Below are 6,000 nucleotides of genomic sequence, written 5' to 3' on the forward strand. Positions count from 1 at the left end.
GGGCGCGGGGGCAACGGGAGCTGACCTGCACACGAGCAGGAGTCTCAGCTCGGGAAAATGTGAGCTCATCTCCTCTTCCCGGAATTACATTGCCACCGTTCTTGGTCAATTCAGAGGAAAATGACTGCTTTTTCTGCTCCAAAATACAGGGCCCTGCTATTAATACAGTAACAACGGTGAATATCAGGAGGCTTAACCGAAGTGTCTCCCTTCCCTGCCCCTCAAAACACAGTAACCATTCATTATGAAGATGCCCTTTTTATCATTGGCGTCCTTAAATTGTCATTCTGGCCGGGCGTGGTTTAATTAAAGGCCGCACGCCTTTAATCCCAGCACTCAGGAGGCAGAGGCAGGCGGATTTCTGAGTTCGAGGCCAGCCTGGTCTACAAAGTTAGTGCCAGGACAGCCAGGGCTATACAGAGAAACTCTGTCTCGAAAAAAAAAAATTGTCATTCTGATGACAGTTGTAAAGACATAGTTTATGTGTCTGATGAACAATACCATCCTTTTAAATGATCGTTTTATGAAAATATCCCAAGAAAGTTCCTAGTGAAGAGATGTTTTGAGAAAACAAAGAGGGCTGGTGAGATGGCTCAGTGGGTAAGAGTACCCGACTACTTTTCCAAAGGTCCGAAGTTCGAATCCCAGCAACCACATGGTAGTTCACAACCACCCATAATGAGATCTGACTCCCTCTTCTGGAGTGTCTAAAGACAGCTACAGTGTACTTACATGTAATAAATAAATAAATCTTTTTTTAAAAAAAAGAAAAAAGAAAAGACGAAAGAGATGGAGCCCAGATATGACTGGCCATAGCCCAGGAACACAGATTTAGCTTCTTCAAATACCATGTTCCCGTGAGGTAGCAATTGCATGAACTTTTATAGTAACAACACAGAAAGTAGTAAGACGGGACACTTACAAATACATTGGTGAGTATATTGTAAGATGATTGCAACCACAAGAAAACCTAGAGGTCTCTTCATAGTTTCCAAAGGTCTTACCTAAGGATCACAAAAGATGTTGCCAAGTACAGAGGAGGACACTAAATAACTACTAAAGGACCTGAAGATGTCCTAGGAAAATTTGGCTCTGGAATTGCAACCTTTCAACGGCTTCACATTATTGACGTTGTAATCAATGAGCCTTTGAGGACACAGCTCCTTTCCAGAGATTCTTTTTCACAGCCTATACACACAGACACTGAACAGTTAGACATAAGTTTTAAAGCCATCTTCAAACATTACAGAATCATCTATTGGACTTGTTTTTATTTTTAAAAAGTTTCATATGATATAATCTGGTAGTGGTTTCTTCTTTCCCGACTTGTCTCAGCTCCTCCCCACCTCCTCAACTCCGTGACCTTTCTCTCTAAATAAAACACACAGTATTTTTTTAAGACTTACTTATTTATGCCAGGTGTGGGGCCCCTCGCCTTTAATACCAGCACTTGGGAAACAGAAGCAGGTGGATCTCTAAGTTCGAGGCCAGTCTGGTCTACAAAACGAGTCCAGGACAGCCAGGGCTTATTACACAGAAAAACTGTGTGTCAAAAAAAAAAAAAAAAAAAAACCCCAGAAACTAATAATAATAATAATAACAACAACAACAATAAAATATTTAGTGTTCTGCCTGCATGTATGCCTATATGCCAGAAGAGGGCACCAGATCTCACTATAAATGGTTATGAGACACGAAGTGGTTGTTGGCAATTAAACACTCAGAACCTCTGGAAGAGCACCCAGTGCTTTTAACCTCTGAGCCATCTCTCCAGCCCAAAACACACAGAATTTAAAAAAAAAGAATGAATGAAGGAAAAAAAAAAACAGAAAGAGAAACTACCCATCAAAACACAAGATTAGGGCTGGAGAGATGGCTGAGCGGTTAAGAACACTCACTGCTCTTCCAGAGGTCCTGAGTTCAATTCCCAGCAACCACATGGTGGCTCACAACCATCTCTAATGGGATCTGACGCCCTGTTCTGGTGTATCTGAAGACAGCGACAGTATACTCGTATACATACAATCAATAAATAAATTCTTTTAAAATAAATTACTTCTACCAAAAAAAAATCCACAAGATTAAAAACCATAATATAGGAATGAGTGGGCTACTGAACATTATTTATAGCCTATTGCCATATGGAGGCATTTTTCTCAATAGTTTGCTTTTATACTTCGTGACGTGATTTTGCAGACATAGTAATGTTCCCCGTTTTTGGTCACTGAACTCCTGTTAAGTCGTTAAGTATTTGTGCAATGCCTTTATGTATACTGGTCTCCCTGTGATGAGAAAAAAAAAAAGTTCAGCTTTTTAAAGATTTCGCTCAAGAGACACTCTTCAATGCCTCTGCAAAAGCAAACACTCCAAAGATACTTCACTGGGCTATTTCAAGATATCCCTGCTTCCAGTTGAGAACACCGATCCTGTGCTGAGGCTGGACCCTGATAATAACTCATTTTGAGACTGCTCAAGTTCCTGTGATAGATCTAATAACATTATTCCTTAAAATATTTTGTTATTTTCAAAAGAGAAGTTTTGAGGCTATGGAGATGGGAAAAAGGTTAACAATTTTTACTTTGGAAGCAATTAAATCTGAAATAAAAACCCAGAACACATAAAAAAAAAAAAAAACATAATATACAGGCAAAAGACCAGTAAGGCTAACATGTCCAAACTAAGCCATATGAGACTAAAAGTCTACAAAAATACCCTTGAGTCTGTTTTGTGTTAGCCATCTATTGCTGGGCATGGAGCCTAACCTTAAGTGTGAAATGTAACTTTTCATTTGCAAACTGCTCTCAGTTACAAGGAACTTCTTGTTAGGTACTGATGCCAGTGCCCACTACCCCCCGTTCAGGCTCGGGCTCCCCTGTGGCTTGGACCTGTGCAGGCTCTGTGCCTGCTGCCACAGTCTCTGTGAGGTCACTCACATGTGCATCAGTTGGATTATGTCTGGAAGACACCGGTTCCTTAGAGTCATCCATCCCTCTGCCCTTAGATTCTGTCTGTCTTCTCTTCTGCCTAGCTCCCTGACCACAGAGGGGAAGGGTTTGATGAAGTCATCCTATTTAGGACTCAGTGTCTGTGTTAGTTAGGATTTTCTATGAAGAGACACCATGACTACAGCAACTCTTATAAAGAAAAATATTTGCCGGGCGTGGTGGTGCACGCCTTTAATCCCAGCACTTGGGAGGCAGAGGCAGGCGGATTTCTGAGTTCGAGGCCAGCCTGGTCTACAAAATGAGTTCCAGGACAGCCAGGGCTACACAGAGAAACCCTGTCTCAAAAACCAAAAAAAAAAAAAAAAAAAAAAAAATATTTAATTGGGGCTGGCTTACAGTTTAGAGGTTTCGTCCTTTATCATCATGGCAGGAAACAAGGAAGTATATGGGCAGACATGGTGCTGGAGATGTAACAGAGAGTTCTACATCTTGATCTAAAGGCAGCAAAAAGGAGACTGTGTGTCATATTGGGCATAGCTAGGGTGTATGAGAACTCAAAGCCCACCCACACAGTGGCACACTTCCTCCAAAAAGGCCCCATCTACTCCAACAAAGACTCACCTCCTAATAGTGCATTCCCCTTGGACTAAGAATTGGTCCAAGTGCACACATGTCTAGGAGAGCCATTCCTGTTCAAACTACATCAGTGTCCAAATCTGTCTCTGCACATTGTCTAGTTGTGGATCTCAGTAGATTGATGATGTCTTAGTTAGGTTTTTACTGCTGTGAACAGTTACCCTGACCAATGCAAGTTTTATAAAGAACAACATTTAATTGGGGCTCGCTCACCAGGTTCAGAGGTTCAGTCCAGTATCATCAAGGTGGGGACATAGCAGCAACAGGCAGGCATGGTGCAGGCAGAGCTGAGAGTTCTACATCTTCATCTGAAGGCTGCTAGCAGAATACTGGCTTACAAGCAGCTAGGATGAGGATCTTAAGTCCCACACCCACAGAGACATACCTACTCCAACAGGGCCACACCTAATAGTGCCAATCGCTGTATCAAACCTATACAAACCATCACAGATGAATCGCCCCACCCTCAGCCCCTAGCAAAGTTTTATTTTATGCATATGAGTATACTGTCACTGTCTTCAAACGCACCAGAAAAGGGCATTGGATCCCCCTTATAGATGGTTGTGAGCCACAATGTGCTTGCTGGGAATTGAACTTAGGACCTCTGGAAGAGCAGTCAGTGCTCTTAACCACTGAGCCATCTCTCCAGTCCCCACTCCCCCACCACCACCACCACCAAAGTTTTGATGTTTTAGTTCAGTGGTGAGACCCAGAGGTCTGTTTCTAACAAGTTGCCACGTGAGGCTTTACTGATGTTACCTCTGAGCTACTGTCAGATCCTTGAAGGCTTGCCCCTTGTAAACCACTGCTTTAAAATGTAATTGAGTCATGAGTGAAAATGGATATGGTGTGAGACAGGATAGAAAGGCAGGACAAATTAAGGGGACACTAGAAATAAAAGAAGCCCCTCCCCTTAGAACATACTTCTGTTTCCCACTAGCTGAAAGTCAACACAAAACAACAACGTTAACACAGCTGATAAGTTCAGAATTACCTACAGAGATTGTGCTAATTTTCCTAAAAATATATCAAACAAGTATTTTTTTTTAAATGCCAAACAACTATGTGGCAAACAACAAACTGCTTACACAGGGCCTGGCTGCTTAACCCTTGGGTCTAACCATGTCTGCGTGCCTCTCTCTAAGCTCAAACAATATTCCATAGAAAGCTACTTTAACAATTTCATTTATTTAAAAAATAATAATATGGGGAAAATAAACAAACTGCCCATATCTCTGTACATAATTCTAAAGCTTTGCTTAATTGTTAGTCCTTGTTGTAAATTATATCCTCTGAGCAATGAAATGACGCCATAAAGTCACATTATGTAGCCATTGTAAAGATGCCTGAGTGGTACTCTCTAAGAAGGCCACACCCACATGTGGGTATATTTTGTCCTTTTCTTAGGTATCTCTTTCTAAAAACAAGAACTTAAATCTAAATTGTGCACTATCTATCTCTTATGCATAATAAATGCACAATTCACCCTCATTCTGATTTGTCTTGGAATTCTTTTCTTCAGAGCAGTCAAGAATCTGTGTTCCCTGAGTGGAGGTCCTAAGGGCCACAAGTCCTCAGGCCATTGGTGGCAGTTCCAGGATGTGTCTCCTCACTGCTGCTGATAGCTTTAGCTCCGCAATTTTAAAGGGTTAACCCAAAATATCCCCTACACAGGGCCTGGTTACACAGGGCCTGGCTGCTTAACCCTTGGGTCTAACCATGTCTGCGTGCCTCTCTCTAAGCTCAAACAATATTCCATAGAAAGAACATGAAGGACTATTTGTCTCCTGTTTCACTTCCTCGGTTCACTCCCTCTCTACCCAAACTAAGAACTGAAGAGCCTTAGATATGACTTTAGCTACATTATCACACAAGGCTCCTAATCAGGGAGCTGTGGGGCCTTTTAGAAAGTCCTTATGAGGAGACAAGCACAACACTCATACTTGAAATACTATGAAATTGCAGAGAAGCAAAGCACACAGCACCCACCAACACACGGTCTTATCAGTTCACTGAGTATGTGGAATGACTCGGGAGAACTATCACTTATAGTAGGCATGGTTATGATAATAGATGAGCAATAAGCAAGACTGCCATGTGAAAGACATTAAACAGCTGCAAACGTCTTCAATCAGGGTAGTGATGCTTTAAAGGAAAAATATAACATTTTCATAGCAAATTCCTGTGATACTTCTTTCTGGCCTAAGGTAGGCCAAAGAAGGCTTTCGTGGGAAAGGGGTGGAAAGAATCTATACTATGCTTTGGTCTATACCACATTCTGGACTTTATTTCAAAGAAAAAGCATGCCAACGGTGGAGGAGGAAGAAGAGGGGAAGGAGGAAGAGAAGAAGAAGGAGGAAAAGGAGAATTATGAGAAGGAGGTAATTCACCCTCTAGGTTCATGGCTCTCAACCTTTCT

This window comes from Mus caroli, unplaced genomic scaffold (genome assembly GCF_978045245.1).
Source record: "Mus caroli unplaced genomic scaffold, Mus_caroli_1 scaffold_1, whole genome shotgun sequence".
Lineage (NCBI taxonomy): Eukaryota > Metazoa > Chordata > Mammalia > Rodentia > Muridae > Mus > Mus caroli.